Source organism: Capra hircus, chromosome 11, assembly GCF_001704415.2.
Source record: "Capra hircus breed San Clemente chromosome 11, ASM170441v1, whole genome shotgun sequence".
Classification (NCBI taxonomy): Eukaryota; Metazoa; Chordata; class Mammalia; order Artiodactyla; family Bovidae; genus Capra; species Capra hircus.
In genome coordinates, this window is record NC_030818.1 from 2,022,311 (window position 1) to 2,038,417 (window position 16,107).

The 16,107-nt window shown below is 49.7% G+C and overlaps 1 protein-coding gene across 1 annotated transcript in view; it reads left to right on the plus strand.

The window, feature by feature from the left end:
- Window positions 1-16,107, plus strand: part of KCNIP3 (potassium voltage-gated channel interacting protein 3) — a 99,186-nt gene that overhangs the window by 39,153 nt on the left and 43,926 nt on the right. The gene's annotated exons all lie outside the window — the stretch shown is intronic.

Consider the following 16,107-nt stretch of genomic DNA (forward strand, 5'->3'; position numbering starts at 1 on the left):
GGGCTCCAAAGAGCTCTGGTACCATAGTCCTTTATGTTTCAGCCCAGAAAAAATTCAGCAAGAGGTAAAGTGAAAGATAAGAAGCGATTTATCAGAATAGGATGCTTGTGAGGCTTACAAGTGGGCGGGCGAGGGACTGCCGTGCCCTGAGACCTTACCTGACCAGTTTCATAATCAAAGGAAAAGTTAGGAAGAGGGAGAAGAACTTCTTTCTTTCTTGAATTGTTTAGTCCCTCAGTCGTGTCCGACTCTTTGTGACCCTACGGACTGCAGCCTACCAGGCTCCCCCGTCCCTGGGATTCTCCAGGCAGGAACATTGGAGTGGGTTGCCATTTCCTTCTCCAGCGCATGAAAGTGAAAAGTGAAAAGTGAAAGTCAAGTCGCTCAGTCGTGTCCGACTCTTAGCGACCCCATGGACTGCAGCCCACCAGGCTTCTCTGTCCATGGGGTTCTCCAGGCAGGAACACTGGAGTGGGTTGCCATCTCCTCCTCCAGAGGCTCTTCCCGGCCCAGGCATTGAAACTGCGTCTCCAGCAAGCCTGCTTTGCAGGCAGGCTCTTCACCCCTGAGCCACTGGAGCAGGAGAATTTTCTTGTCCCTGTGTGGTCAAGCTAGGTCCACAAATTATTGTTTTGTGTGTGTGCAGAGAGCACGTCCCAGGGGTCACTGGCTTGCTGAGCTCACTGGGCAGATGAGGGTCTCCTGCCGCCATTGCTTCACTGTTTGGGGGCACGTCTCACGCTTTGGTTGCATGGTTTCCTGCTAAGCAAGCCTGCTTTCTTGGGCAATCATTAACTTACAGGGGTGCCCCATTTTTCTACTTACTTTCTTGAGTAATCATTAGCTTACAGGGTGTCCACTGTTTCTTTCTACTCACCATCCCCTGGTGGGATTGATGCACCGCCCACTTTGCCTCCTTACTCTGTCTGTATCACATCCGCGAAGCACCTACTGCGCCCGGCACAGTATTGAGCAGGGTTTGAGGCCACGGGAGGGGAGAGGAGCTGGAGAAGAGTTTCCTTCTGCCTTCCCCCCACCACACAGGGCCCCCCCGACCTCTCCCCACAAACACACCTGGAAACCTGCCGTGGTTGGGCCTTTAGGACCAGGCCTGAGTCGTGGAGATGTGAGCATATCCCCTGTGCTGGACAAGCCCGCAGCTTCAGGTTCCCTGCACCGTCTGGGTGGCTCTGGGTTCAGAGTCAAGGGTCTGGGGTCAGTTTATCCTTACCCTCCACGAGGATTTCAGAGTCCTCCCCCCATCTTCCCTTGGCCTGGGAAGGGAATCCAAGAGCAGGCCCCACCCCTGCCCCAGACCTGCGGCACAAATGGAAACAGTCTGGAAAGAGAAGGTGAGCTGCCCAAGGTCTAGGTCTGGGAACTCCCATGACAGTGCTCTGTCCTCTACTCACAAGGCTGTCTCAGCCTCAGTGTCCCTCTCAGGAAATACGGGGACTCGGGGATGCTAGCGTTCTGGCTCCAAAGAGGGCATTGGGTGCGGTATGAGCTGAGCTCTTTCCAAACACAGGACTCAGAGGGAGGCGGTGGAGATGAGTCTGCAGGGAGGCTGGGAACCACCACGTGCTGTCTCAGCCTCATGTGTGTGCAAGTGTTTGTGTGTAAGAGTGTGTGTGTGTGCATGACCCTGTGTGTGTGAACATGTATGTGTGTAAGAGTATGTGTGTGTGTGTTTGGACCTGTGTGTGTGCATGTGTATGTGTGTAAAAGTGTGTGTATGAGCCTGTGTGTGTGTACGTGCTCACCACCTACATGTCCTCCACAGTCCTTGCGGGCTTCAACACACCTGTGTTTCCGGAAAAGAGACCAGGCACTGTCTTGCAGCAACAGCCTCAGTCTGTGATGAGAGGGTCCTTATTTTATTTTAATTTTTTGCCGCACTGTGTAGCATCAGGGATCTTAGTTCCACGACCAGGGGTGGAACCCAGGCCCCCTGCAGTGGAAGCAGGGAGTCTTAGCCACTGGGCCTCCAGAGAAGCCCCTAGGGGGTCCCTAGAGATCAGATGAGTGCCCCGTGGGACAGCCTGGCCCATGCGTCCCCCTTCTAGCATGGATCTCAGAGTGCAGGGGCTGCTGGGCAGAATGTGCCTGGCAGAGGAGCAAACAGAATTCGGGCTCCCTGTCAACTGTGGCCTCTCGATATCCCCTCAGGCATGCGGGCAGCTGGCTGGGGCCGGGCACTTCTTAGTGTCCAGTGGAAGGACAAGGGGGCACCACAGTAGAGAAGAGCGCAGAGAATGGGTCGGTCTCAGCACAGCCCAGGGGTTCCTCGAAAGGGCGAGAGGGACCTAGACGCTAGTTCTGGCTCTGCCACTTACCAGCTTTGTGACCTTGGGCAAGTCTTTCCACCTCTCTGAGCCTCAGTTTCCTCACCTGTAAAATGGGGGGTGAAGATAGACAAACTCTCCTTTCTGGGCTGCCGTGAAGATTAAATAAGGAGCAGCACTCAGCCCAGAGTGCCCAGTACACAGTGAGTGCGTCGTTAACATGCTGGCTCCCAGATCAAGGCGGCAGGGCAGCCCCACAGCAGCCCCATCTCACATTTATGGGACTCCTGTGGCGGGCATCCCACTTCTGAGACTTAAGCTGATCCTGTATTTTAACTAAGCAAGCATCCAGGGCCGGGGCCCTAAGCATCCCATACAGGCCTCCACCTCCAGACCACTGGGACCCGAGGCCAACCGGACTTGCACTTATTAAAAGCCAGACCCCCCCGCCCACCAACCCTGGACACTGCACTGGGAGGGCTTGTGTGCCCTGTGCCCTGAGGTGGACCCCATCAACCCATTTCACAGATGAGTCAGAGGTCCCGAGGCTGAGAAGCCCATGAGATGTGAGCAAGCTAGGAGGACACTTCAGAGCCCGTGCCCCTGGGGAGCCTGTGGCATGGAGGCCCCTCACACAGGGCTGGCCGAGCTCCGAGAGGTGGGACTGAAGCTGCTTTCCTCTGCGCAGCCTGATGGGGGTCTGTTGAGCAGGGACCCCTGCGTTAAGCACAGGGTTGGCACACACATTCACAATCAAGCCAAGTAAATATTTACGGCCATTATGACAATCGATCGCCTTCGACCCTGTGCTCTGCTGTGAGTCCTGCTTACTCATGCTTTCTTAAACCAGCCTCTCCTCTGGCACATCTTTAATAATTCAGCTCCTAATTGTCTCCAAACGCAAACCCGAAAATGCCAACTCAGGGCCTTCCTCCCCTCCCTGCCCCTCCTATGGCCCTCCCTGCCCGGGGGGGCCCTCACTCCATTTCTGCTGCAGCCCTGGCCCCCTGCGTGGCCTGTGATCACTTCAGGAGGGACCCGGACCCCCGCGATCCGTGCTGCCCCGCTCTGACTGCGGGCCCGCAGGGAGGGGCACCTGGAGCAGCCGAGATGCCCGGCTGAGAGGAGGCAGGAAACGGAAGGTGTGGCCAACGCCCCGCAGTCTCCGAGGAACGGGAGAGAGCGGGGAGGACACGGGCCATCTTGGGGTGACGGGGGAGGCCATCCTGCCTGGGTCCCCGGATGGGCCTCTGGCTTGGACTGGGGGTCGGGGGTGGAGCCTGATCACCGCTACGGCGTCTCCTGGACGCCAGGCATCCCTGCGCTTCTCGGCTGGCGGCGCTCTCTGGCGCCCTCTGGGGGCCATCTCCATAAGGGGAGACGGGCATGGGTGCTGCCAAGGTCTCATCTGGCCTGTGTGGACTGGGTCCCTGCACTGCCTATCTAGGTAATCAGGGGACACTAAAAGCCCCATTCTGGGCTTTCCTGGGGGTCCAGTGGTTAAGACTCTGCGCTTCCAATTCAGGGGCACAGGTTCGATCCCTGGTCGGGAAACTAAGATCCCACATGCTGTGCAATGCAGCCAAAAAAACTCCCCCACCACTCTGAGCCCCACTTCCCGTCTTCCTCGAGGTCCAGCCAGGTTGACACAGAAGTGCTAGGGAAGAGTTGCCCACCCCCTCAAGCAAAGCGTCTTACCACGCCAGGCCTGACTGGGGTGGACACCACGGCAGGGGAGCAAAGAGGGACCCAGGGATGATGGTCTGTCCTAGGTCAGCACCCGCTGCTGCCAGGGAGCCCCAGGCCGGGGCCCCCCATCCCCGAGAGGCCTCTGGGTTGGTCCTGGGTAAACTTCCAGGACACCCTGCCCTCCAGTCCCAGGCCAGGCTGCGAGCACCCAGCTGTATTTTCACTCTGCAAGGCCTTTTCATCCACCAGGTGCTGTCCTGAGCTCTGGAGACAGAATACGCAACAGGGAACTGGACAAGTCAAATTCCTCTAGAGACTTTTCTGTCTTTTGTTTTTAATTAGTTTTGCTGTGCAGGGCCTTAGTTGAGGCATTCGCAGTCTCTAGCTGTGTCATGCGAGCTCTTAGCTGCAATGTGTGACCTTAGTTCCCTGACCAGGGATTGAACCCATGTCCCCTGCATCGAGGGTGTGGAGTCTTCGCCACTGGACCACTGAGGAAGTCCCCCGGCTAGAGTCTGTGTATATGTGCTTGGATGTGTCTCACTCTGTGACCCCGTGGACTGTAGCCCACCAGGCTCCTATGTCCATGGGATTATCCCCAGGCAAGAACACTGGAGTGCACTGCCATTTCCATCTCCAGGGGATCTTCCCAACCCAGGGATCAAACCCGCATTTCCTACATTGTGGGCAGAGTCTTTACCGAGTCACCAGGGAAGCCCCATAAAGATGGGATTTTAAAATCAAAAGGCTGGACGGAAGTTGTCCAGGGCGAGCCAAGCATGAACACCGAGATTTAAGGGTCTCTGGCTCCCGTGCCCACCTCCTGAGCTTGGCCCCTGGCATCTGCAGAAGGGATCAACCGTTTATTCTGTCCTGAAAATCATTTATCTATGTTCCAGACCTTCATTTTGTTCTACCCACTGATCAAGGTGAGGCCTCCAGCTGTTTACAGGCTTATGGGTCTAGAGGTGGACCCATGATCGAGCCAGCCAGTCATGGAGGGAAAACTCCCCAGTGCAGGGCAAGCACCAGGCACAGACTGGGGCAATGAGAGCCCTTCCCAGATCTTCTGACAATGAGTGGGCTCAGGTCTGGAACAGAGAAACTGTGACTTGCAGGCCTGGTGGCTTCTAGCAACCCCCCTCGCCCCTCCCATCTGTGTGCAGAGGTGGCCACAGGAGACCAGAGCTAAGTGTAGGCATGAGGTCCTGGGAGCAGTGCCCGGGGCGATGGGCAATGCCCAAGAAGCACAGAGATCCTGGTCCCAGAAAACAGGTCGTGGTAAACCCCATGCCCTGCCCACCCCCATCCCCTCCACCCCCCGTCCCCCGCAGGGCTGGGTCCACAGGCACTTGGCAAGCGGATTTGGACCCAGGCTCAGCATGTGAGAAAAACCAACGACATTGAAGGGAGGCATTAAGCCCAATGAAATGCATGCATGCTCAGTCACTCAGTCGTGTCCGACTCTTTGTGACCCTATGGACTATAGCCCACCAGGCTCCTCTGTCCTTGGGATTCTCCAGGCAAGAATACTGGATGCCCTCCTCCAGGGGATCTTCCCATCCCAGGGACTGAACCTGCATCGCTTATGTCTCCTGCCATGGCAGGCGAGTTCTTTACCCCTGAGCCACCTGGGAGGTTCTCAAGCTCAGTGAAATAAGGACTCCCAAATCAGCAGTTACTGACAAAAAAAAAGTATACAACAGAATGAGTATAATGAATATTCTCAGAGACCCAAGAAGACATATCTGCATACAAAAGAATCAATAATCTTGGAAGTGAAACTACAATTGCTGAAACCTAGAAAATTTCATAGATGGGTTGAATAGCAGAATGATTACCCTGGAAAGCAAGGCACTATAGCCTAGAATTTTTTTCAAGTGATATATACTAAAAAGCAAAGAGATGAAAATATGTAACATAAAATCATGAAACTATGAAACAAAATAAGATCATGGAAGAGAGTTCAACTCTCCAGTTGAGAGTTCAGTTTCCAGTAGTTCCAACTTTCACCTAAAAGGAGCTCCAGAAAGCAGGTATTGGCAGAACAGAGAGGAGGAAATATTATTAGAAAAATTCTGAGTGTCATTTCATTTAATCTTTTCAACAATGCAGTGAGGGCCCCAGAGGAGATGGGAAAGGGACTTTTCCAGGGCCCCATAGCTAGGACTAGAATCTGCTCTGGGTCTGCCTGACTCTAGACCTGGGCTCACGCTCAGACACGCTGGTTACTCCCTAGAAGCTTATATGGGAGAACAGTTCCTCCAAGTATGGACCACGGGATATTAATATGTGTTCCATGAAAAAGGGTTTTGTTGCAAACGCATTCGAGAAGAGCTAGGTGGAGGCGGTTTAACAAAGTGATGCGCTCTTTCTAGTTTGAAGGCAATGTGGTGGCTAGGAGCCCTGGCTGGCCTTGGAATCAGTCAGGCTTGGGTTCTCAACACCTCTCTGCCTTTTTTTTGTTTGTTTGGTGACAGTTAGGAAGACATTTTGGGCCACTACCCTCCCCTCCCAACCCACCAGGCCTCGCTTTTCCCATCTGTTAAATGGGAATCATGATTACATCCTTGATATCCCTGGCTGTCTTCCAGGTTTTAGGGGCACAGGAGATGATAGCTGTGGAACTGCTCCTGATGTGTAAGGCTGTACGAATATGACACATCCTGTCTCCCACGAGTTCTGTCACTAAATCCTCCCTCCACTTGCTGCTTCGGGATATGACGGGCAGCTGTACAGACTCAATGTCTTGCACAGTTTAGCAATTTGGACTCCAGTATCTGTTCTTTTGGTAAACACGTGAGAGATGAGAAGAGGCCAGGATGCTGGCTTCAGTGAAACCTTGGGCAGCCCCGTGGCCCATTCTTGAGCCCTGGACATTGCAGTACAGCAGGAGACACCCAGAGACCATCCCTCCTGCTGCTGGGGGGCGGGGCAGAGGGCTGTGTGTGCTCCCTGCACCCCATCAAGCTTCTGCCAAATAGTATTGTTTAAATGAAGTTAGTTGATTTACTGTACTATATAAGTTCAGTTCAATTCAATCACTCAGTCATGTCCGACTCTTTGCAGCCCTATGAACTGCAGCACGCCAGGCCTCCCTGTCCATCACCAACTCCTGTTCTTTACCCAAACTCATGTCCATTGAGTCGGTGATGCAATCCAGCCATCTCATCCTCTGTCATCCCCTCCTCCTCCTGCCCTCAATCTTTCCCAGTATCAGGGTCTTTTCAAATGAGTCAGTTCTTTGCATCAGGTGGCCAAAGTATTGGAGTTTCAGCTTCAGCATCAGTCCTTCCAATGAGCACCCAGGATTAATCTCCTTTAGGATGGACTGCTTGGATTTCCTTGCAGTCCAAGGGACTCTCAAGAGTCTTCTCCAACACCACAGTTCAAAAGCATCAATTCTTCGGTGCTCAGCTTTCTTCACAGTCCAACTCTCACACCCATACATGACCACTGGAAAAACCATAGCCTTGACTAGACGGAAATTTGTTGGCAAAGTGATGTCTCTGCTTTTGAATATGCTGTCTAGGCTACTCATAGCTTTCCTTCTGAGAAGTAAGTGTCTTTTAATTTCATGGCTGCAATCATCAACTGCAGTGATTTTGGACCCAGAAAAACAAAGTCAGCCACTGCTTCCACTGTTTCCCCATCGATTTCCCATGAAGTGATGGGACCGGATGCCATGATCTTAATTTTCTGAATGTTGACCTTTAAGCCAACTTTTTCACTCTCCTCTTTCACTTTCATCAAGAGGCTCTTTAGTTCTTCACTTTCTGCCATAAGGGTGGTGTCTTCTGCATATCTGAGGTTATTGATATTTCTCCCGGCAAACTTGATTCCAGCTTGTGCTTCTTCCAGCCCAGCATTTCTCATGATGTACTCTGCATATAAGTTAGATAAGCAGGGTGACAATATACAGCCTTGACGTACTCCTTTTCCTATTTGGAACCAGTCTGTTGTTCCATGTCCAGTTCTAACTGTTGCTTCCTGATCTGCATAAAGGTTTCTCAAGAGGCAGGTCAGGTGGTCTGGTATTTCCATCTCTTTCAGAATTTTCCACAGTTTATTGTGATCCACACAGTCAAAGGCTTTGGCATATCAATAAAGCAGAAATAGATGTTTTTCTGGAACTCTCTCTAGCTTTTTCGCTGATCCAGCAGATGTTGGCAATTTGATCTCTGGTTCCTTTGCCTTTTCTAAAACCAGATTGAACATCTGGAAGTTCACATTTTGCTGAAGCCTGGCTTGGAGAATTTTGAGCATTACTTTGCTAGTGTGTGAGATGAGTGCCATTGTGCAGTAGTTTGAGCATTCTTTGGCATTTCCTTTCTTTGGGATTAGAATGAAAACTGACCTTTTCCAGTCCTGTGGCCACTGCTGAGTTTTCCCAATTTGCTGGCATATTGAGTGCAGCGCTTTCACAGCATCATCTTTCAGGATTTGAAACAGCTCCACTGGAATTCCATCACCTCCACTAGCTTTGTTCCTAGTGATGCTTTCTAAGGCCCACTTGACTTCACATTCCAGGATGTCGGCTCTAGATGAGTGATCACACCATCATGATTATCTTGGTCATGAAGATCTTTTTTGTACAGTTGTTCTGTGTATTCTTGCCACCTCTTCTTAATATCTTCTGCTTCTGTTAAGTCCATACCATTTCTGTCCTTTATCAAGCCCATCTTTGCATGAAATGTTCCCTTGGTATTGCTCATTTTCTTGAAGAGATCTCTAGTCTTTCCCATTCTATTGTTTTCCTCTATTTCTTTGCATTGATCGCTGAAGAAGGCTTTCTTATCTCTTCTTGCTATTCTTTGGAACTCTGCATTGAGATGCTTATATCTTTCCTTTCCTCCTTTGCTTTTCACTTCTCTTCTTTTCACAGTCATTTATAAGGCCTCCTCAGCCAGCCATTTTGCTTTTTTGCATTTCTTTTCCATGGGGATGGTCTTGATCCCTGTCTCCTGTATAACGTCACAAACCTCCACCCATAGTTCATCAGGCACTCTATCAGATCTAGGCCCTTAAATCTATTTTTCACTTCCACTGTATAATCATAAGGGATTTGATTTAGGTCATACCTGAATGCCCTAATGATTTTCCCCATGTTCTTCAATTTCAGTCTGAATTTGGCAATAAGGAGTTCATGACCTGAGCCACAGTCAGCTCCTGGTCTTGTTTTTGTTGACTGTATAGAACTTTTCCGTCTTTGGCTGCAAAGAATATAATCAGTCTGATTTTGGTGTTGACCATCTGGTGATGTCCATGTGTAGAGTCTTCTCTTGTGTTATTGGAAGAGGGTGTTTGCTATGACCAGTGCATTCTCTTGGCAAAACTCTATTCGCCTTTGCCCTGCTTCATTCCGTACTCCAAGGCCAAATTTGCCTGTTACTCCAGGTGTTTCTTGACTTCCTACTTTTGCATTCCAGTCCCCTGTAATGAAAAGGACATCTTTTTTGAGTGTTAGTTCTAAAAGGTCTTGTAGGTCTTCCTAGAACTGTTCAACTTCAGCTTCTTCAGCATTACTGGTCGGGGCACATACTTGGATTACCATGATATTGAATGGTTTGCCTTGGAAACGAACAGAGATCATTCTGTCGTTTTTGAGATTGCATCCACATACTGCATTTTGGACTCTTTTGTTGACCATGATGACTACTCCATTTCTTCTAAGGGACTCCTGCCCACAGTAGTAGATATAATGGTCATCTGAGTTAAATTTACTCATTCCAGTCCATTTTAGTTCGCTGATTCCTAGAATGTCCACGTTCACTCTTGCCATCTCCTGTTTGACCACTTCCAATTTGCCTTGATTCATGGACCTGACATTCCAGGCTCCTATGCAGTATTGATCTTTACAGCACTGAACCTTGCTTCCATCACCAGTCACATCCACAACTGGGTGTCGTTTCTGCTTTGGCTCCATCCCTTCACTCTTTCTGGAGTTATTTCTCCATTGATCTCTAGTAGCATATTGGGCACCTACCGACCTGGGGAGTTCCCCTTTTGGTATCCTATCATTTTGCCTTTTCATACTGTTCATGGGGTTCTCAAGGCAAGAATACTGAAGTGGTTTGCCATTCCCTTCTCCAGTGGACCACATTCTGTCAGACCTCTCCACCATGACCCGTCCGTCTTGGGTAGCCCCAGGGGCATGGCTTGGTTTCATTGAGTTAGACAAGGCTGTGGTCCGTGTGATCAGATTGGCTAGTTGTCTGTGATTGTGGTTTCAGTCGGTCTGCCCTCTGATGCCCTCTCTCAGCGCCTACTGTCTTACTTGGGTTTCTCTCACCTTGGGCGTGGGGTATCTCTTCACGGCTGCTCCAGCAAGGCACAGCCGCTGCTCCTAACCTTGGATGTGGGTGAGCTCCTCATGGTCCCTCTCCTGACCTTGGACATGGGGGAGCTGCTCTCGGCCGCCGCCCCTGACCTTTGACGTGGGTGAGCTCTTCTCGGCAGCTCCTGCGCCCTGAAGCTTATTCTATAAGTTACAGGTGTATGATACAGAGATTCACAGTTTTTAAAGACTGTGCTTCATTTGGGCTTCCCAGGTGGTGCTGGTGGTGAAGAACCTGCCTGCCAGCACAGGAGACGTAAGAGATGTGGGTTCAACCCCTGGGTCAGAAAGATCCCCTTGAGGAGGAAATGGCAATCCACTCCAGTGTTCTTTCCTGGAAAATCTCACAGACAGAGGAGCTGCAGTCCATGGGGTCTCAAAGAGTCGGACACGACTGAGTGACTGACACTCTCATTTTATGAGTGATAGCACACGCTGCAGTGGTTACTATAAAGGAAATAAACCAAAGCACACCAAACGCTCCATTGCCCTAGAAGTGAAGCCCTGTCCCAGGTCAGGCTTGGCCTTGGGCCCCTGCGGCCCTGCCTCCCTGGACCATGCTCCCTCTGATCATGATACCAGCTCGCCTTCAGTCCTACACACCGCCCACCCTTCTGCCCCAAGCTTCAGAGCCTGGCCGATCGCCCCGAATCCTCCACACACCCTTCCTGCCTCTAGACCTTTCCCACCCAGGCTCCCTCTGGGAAAGCTGGTCTGGACCTCGTGTCCAAGCCGGGAGCCCCTCTGCCGTATTTCTCCCATCACAGTCCTTACTTCCCTGTCATAACTGGCTCATGTCTCCCCTCGAGAATGTCAGCTCCTCGAGGCCGGTGGCCGTGTCTGCTGTGTATCCTCCAGACACAAAGTATAAAATAAAAGACATGTTGAATGCATAATGCGTGAATGAACCTAGGCCTCTTCTGTTCTGAACTCTTATGACTCTCCAGACTGAAGGGAGAATCGAAACCATTTTTCCTCCTCTGGTCCCTGACCTCTCCTCTGTGAGGGCCTCACAAGTATTCATCCTCAGGGACTTGCCTGGTGGTCCAGTGGTTAAGACTCTGCACTTCCAGTGCAGGGGGCACATGGTCGATCCCTGGTCTGGGAACTAAGATCTCGAATGCTGTGCAGTGTGGTCCAAAAAAAATTAATAAATAAAATAGAAACAAGTACCCGCCCTCAGCCAGTCCAGCACTCTGAGACGGAGAGTTGGATGTTTCCAGGGACCTTCTCAGAGTACCTGTTCAGGTTAGACTCTTGATGCTCTTGGAGAGCAGTGGATAGGGGAAGTCTGCAGCCCGTGTTTGCAGTTGTGACTGGGGATGCTAATACGGATGTTGAGGATGACGTGCCATGCAAACGTCGGTGCCTGGGGCTTCCCAGGTAGCACTAGTGGTAAAGAACCTGATGTAGGAGACACTAGAGACGTCGGCTCGATCCCTGGCTCGGGAAGACGCCCTGGAGGAGGTGTAACCCACTCCAGTATTCTTGCCTGGAGAACCCCATGGAGAGAGCAGCCTGGCGGGCTGCCATCCGTGGGTCCGCAGACAGTCAGACACGACTGAGCGACTCAGCACACACGTCAGTGCCTAGGAGACTGGCGCTCAATAGATGCACTCAATAGATGAAGATGCTGCTATTACAATTATTACCCAATTCCCTCCCTCCACTGAACTCAGGGAGGAGGATGGACAGCTTGAGACCATAGGCTGGAGACAAAGATGGGACTCAGATCCTGGACTTCCAGCCCCGGCACCCTGTCTGGAGCTCTGGCTTCTCCCCTGCTGTTTTCCATCCCAAGGTTTTGATTCCCAAGTCATTCATCTGTATCCAGCTGACCAGGGCATTTGTAACAACATACTTCCCCGAGCTGCCAGAGGTCACCACAGAAGCTGCGTAAACAGCGAGCCGGGTGGAAATTCCCCAGGACACCCGTGGGCCCTTGGTTCAAGTTCAAACAAAGAAATACTTCTGTCCAGACATCTTTACAGATCAGCAACAAAGATGTGATTTGAGAGCACTTAACCACGTTGTCATAAAACATGAGGATTGATGATCCCCTGTGACTGGGGCGAATGCCAGGGGGAACAAGCAGACTCCAAGTTGGCCAGCGATTCTTCCTGGGCACCTTTTGTGTGCAGAGACTTGGCCTTGATTCAGCGCTGCCCTAAAATACCGCGGCACTGGCCGGCGTGTCCACAGAGCCCCTCATTGCTCGGCGCGCTCTCACATGTATTGATGCACCTGAGTCTCATGACAGCATATGAGGGGGTGTCCCTGGGATTAAAGAGTGTTTTCTCCACTTTGGAGATGAACGACTGAGGCCCAAGGAGGTGGAAAGCAACATGACATAGGCTGCACGACCCTAGAACTCCTGACTCACCATCACACTCTCCTCTTGCCAACACAGAGAGGTGGGAAATCCAAGGTCAGCCGAGAAATAGAAATGGACCCAAAGAAACTCACAAACCAACACGGGGGACGGTAGATAAACTCCAAGGGTTTCAAGACTTCCCTGGGGATCCAGTGGCTACGCCTCCACGCTTCCAGTGCAGGCGGCCTGGGTTCAATCCCTGGTCAGGGAACTAGATGCCACGTGCCGCAACTGAGACCAGAGGCAGCCAAGTCAATTCATTCTTTTTTTTTTTTTTAAGATGTTAAGTTTTAAAAAGCCAAAAAAAAAAAAAGGCAAAAGCAAAACAAAACAAAATCTTTAAGGGTCTGAAGTGAAGTTGCTGAGAACTACGGCTCTCCCTATCTGGTCCTGTCATTTCGGAGCTGGTTGGTTCCCCTGGGATGGAGCTGGGTAAAGTTAAGAAAAGACACAAGAAGAGATGAGAAGTCTCCAACTGAGGGAGAGAACAGGAATTCCCCATCACAGTGGACCAGTGAGTAGGATGAGGGGCCCTAAGAGCGTGATGCCCTTAAGTATTCCATCACTCATTCAGTGTTCAGTTCAGTTCAGTCGCTCAGTCGTGTCTGCTCTTTGCAGCCCCATGAACCGCAGCACCCCAGGGCTCCCTGTCCATCACCAAGGCCTGGAGTTTACCCAAACTCATGTCCATCGAGTCAGTGATGCCATCCCTCCATCTCATCCTCTGTCATCCCCTTCTCCTCCCAGCATCAGGGTCTTTTCCAATGAATCAACTCTTCCCATCAGGTGGCCAAAGTATTGGAGTTTCAGTTCAGCATCAGTCCTTCCAATGAACACCCAAGACTGGTCTCCTTTAGGATGGACTGCTTGGATCTCCTTGCAGTCCAAGGGACTCTCAAGAGTCTTCTCCAGCACCATAGTTCAAAAGCATCAATTCTTCAGTGCTCAGCTTTCTTTATAGTCCAACTCCCACACCCATACATGACCACTGGAAAAACCATAGCCTTGACTAGACGGAACTTTGTTGACAAAGTGATGTCTCTGCTTTTGAATATGCTATCTAGGTTGGTCATAACTTTCCTTCCAAGGAGTAAGCGTCTTTTAATTTCATGGCTGCAATCACCATCTGCAGTGATTTTCGAGCCCCCCAAAATAAAGTCCGACACTGTTTCCACTGTTTCTCCATCTATTTCCCATGAAGTGATGGGACCAGATGCCATGATCTTCGTTTTCTGAATGCTGAGCTTTAAGCCAACTTTATCACTCTCCTTTTTCATGTTCATCAAGAGGCTGTTTAGTTCTTCTTCACTTTCTGCCATAAGGGTGATGTCATCTGCATATCTGAGGTTATTGATATTTCTCCCAGCAATCTTGATTCCAGCTTGTGCTTCTTCCAGCCCAGCATTTCTCATGATGTACTCTGCATTTAAGTTAAATAAGCAGGGTGACAATATACAGCCTTGACGTACTCCTCTTCCTATTTGGAACCAGTCTGTTGTTCCATGTCCAGTTCTAACTGTTGTTTCCTGACCTGCATAAAGGTTTCTCAAGAGGCAGGTCAGGTGGTCTGGTATTCCCATCTCTTTCAGAATTTTCCACAGTTTATTGTGATCCACACAGTCAGAGGCTTTGGCATAGTCAACAAAGCAGAAATAGATGTTTTTCTGGAACTCTCTTGCTTTTTCGCTGATCCGGCAGATGTCAGCAATTTGATCTCCGGTTCCTCTGCCTTTTCTGAAACCAGCTTGAACATCTGGAAGTTCACGTATTGCTGAAGCCTGGCTTTGAGAATTTTGAGCATTACTTTACTAGCGTGTGAGATGAGTGCAATTGTGCGGTAGTTTGAGCATTCTTTGGCATTGCCTTTCTTTGGGATTGGAGTGAAAACTGACCGTTTCCAGTCCTGTGGCCACTGCTGAGTTTTCCAAATTTGCTGGCATATTGAGTGCAGCACTTTCACAGCATCATCTTTTAGGATTTGAAATAGCTCAACTGGAATTCCATCACCTCCACTAGCTTTGTTCATAGTGATGCTTTCTAAGGCCCACTTGACTTCACATTCTGGGATGTCTGGCTCTAGGTGAGTGATCACACCATCATGATTATCTTGGTCGTGAAGATCTTTTTTGTACAGTTGTTCTGTGTATTCTTGCCACCTCTTCTTAATATCTTCTGCTTCTGTTAGGTCCATACCATTTCTGTCCTTTATCGAGCCCATCTTTGCATGAAATGTTCCCTTGGTATCTCTCATTTTCTTGAAGAGATCTCTAGTCTTTCCCATTCTGTTCTTTTCCTCTATTTCTTTGTATTGATCACTGAGGAAGGCTTTCTTATCTCTCCTTGCTATTCTTTGGAACTCTGCATTCAGATGCTTATATCTTTCCTTTTCTCCTTTGCTTTTCACTTCTCTTCTTTTCACAGCTATTTGTAAGGCCTCCTCAGCCAGTCATTTTGCTTTTTTGCATTTCTTTTCCATGGGGATGGTCTTGATCCCTGTCTCCTGTATAACGTCAGGAACCTCCATCCATAGTTCATCAGGCACTCTGTCTATCAGATTTAGTCCCTTCAATCTATTTCTCACTTCCACTGTATAATCATAAGGGATTTGATGTAAGTCATACCTGAATGGCCTAGTGACTTTCCGTACTTTCTTCAATTTAAGTCTGAATTTGGTAATAAGGAGTTCATGATCTGAGCCACAGTCAGCTCCCAGTTTTGTTTTTGCTAACCGTATAGAGCTTCTCCATCTTTGGCTGCAAAGAATATAATCAATCTGATTTCAGTGTTGACCATCTGGTGATGTCCATGTGTAGAGTCTTCTATTGTGTTGTTGGAAGAGGGTGTTTGCTATGACCAATGCATTCTCTTGGCAAAACTCTATTCGCCTTTGCCCTGCTTCATTCCTCATTCCAAGGCCAAATTTGCCTGTTACTCCAGGTGTTTCTTGACTTCCTACTTTTGCATTCCAGTCTCCTATAATGGAAAAGACATCTTTTTTGAGTGTTAGTTCTAAAAGGTCTTGTAGGTCTTCATAGAACCGTTCAACTTCAGCTTCTTCAGTGTTACTGGTTGGGGCATAGACTTGGATTACTGTGATGTTGAATGGTTTGCCTTGGAAACGAACAGAGATCATTCTGTCATTTTTGAGACTGCATCCAAGTACTGCATTTTGGACTCTTGTTGACTATGATGGCTACTCCATTTCTTCTAAGGAATTCCTGCCTGCAATAGTAGACATAATGGTCATCTGAGTTAAATTCACCCATTCCAGTCCATTTTAGTTGGCTGATTCCTAAAATGTCAACGTTCACTCTTGCCATCTCCTGTTTGACCACTTCCAAATTGACTTGATTCATGGACCTAACATTCCAGGTTCCTATGCAATATTGCTCTTTACAGCATTGGATCTTGCTTCTATCACC